We start from the raw sequence: 1,071 nt of genomic DNA on the forward strand, positions 1-1,071 counted from the left end.
TTAAACCAGGCTAACTTTCAACTGAAAGGAAGCTGAAAGTAAACTGAAAGTAAACTTCTGGCGGGGGCGGAGCTAACGTAAACAACAGGTGGGGAGAGGGGTTTCCATTGCAACTCATGCAAGCAGCAGGTTCTGATGAGAGCTCAGAACAGGCAGAACTGAAAAGGTGGAATTTCATTATCTGAAATTAATTTTGTGAATTAAATCAAATGGACATGTTTTGTAGAGCCCACAGATGGATCCTAACTTGTTCTAGGATCCCCATAATAGGTCTCCTTTAAGACAGCAGCAAACCACTTTGTGTTCACTGCATTCGGAGTGGTTTAAACACATCATTCGTGTACAAATTCAATTCAAATTCAAAAAGCACTTTATTGATCCCAGRGGGAAATTTGGTAATGAACCCATTTCTCCAGATGAAGGCTGTTCAAAAAGCTATCTACAACAGGTAAGATATTAATTGTTCATAATGTTCCACAGAACCCCATTTTATAACGTCTGAACCATCACTTTAAGTCAGCTGAGACTCAGTAATTCTCTAATTTCGAAATGAAACATTCCAACACTGAACACAAGTTTTAAGACAAAGTAAATCCTGAGTTCTTGCAGCTGATATGATACTAAAGAAAACTTGCTCATTATCAAGGTAGGTTATGTGCTGTGACAATACAAAATACTGATTTTGACTTTTAATAACTTCATAAAGTCAGCATGACATCATGCCCTGSACCGTTTTCTGTCAGAATAAAGCGTGAACACCAGGAGCCTCTGAGAGTTGGGTTACCTGATGTTTTTGTTGCTCCCGYGCCCTCAGAGCTTTGGTCTGTTTAAACACACCTTTATTTGTGGTAATTGTAGTGGTGTGGCTTCTTTTGAGAATTACAATTTTTGCACAACTAATTATTTTTGTCAAAGAAAATGAGTTTGGGTGGAAAATCTGTTGTAAAGTGACATTCAGTGACAAAGAGCAAGAAAAAGTGAGTAATCTGGTGTTTCTTATGGTGCGTTCACACCAAACGCGATTTCAGCGTCAGGAGCAGCAGGTTTACATACAAAGTCTATGGTGGAGGC

Source organism: Austrofundulus limnaeus, unplaced genomic scaffold, assembly GCF_001266775.1.
Source record: "Austrofundulus limnaeus strain Quisiro unplaced genomic scaffold, Austrofundulus_limnaeus-1.0 Scaffold516, whole genome shotgun sequence".
NCBI classification, from domain to species: domain Eukaryota; kingdom Metazoa; phylum Chordata; class Actinopteri; order Cyprinodontiformes; family Rivulidae; genus Austrofundulus; species Austrofundulus limnaeus.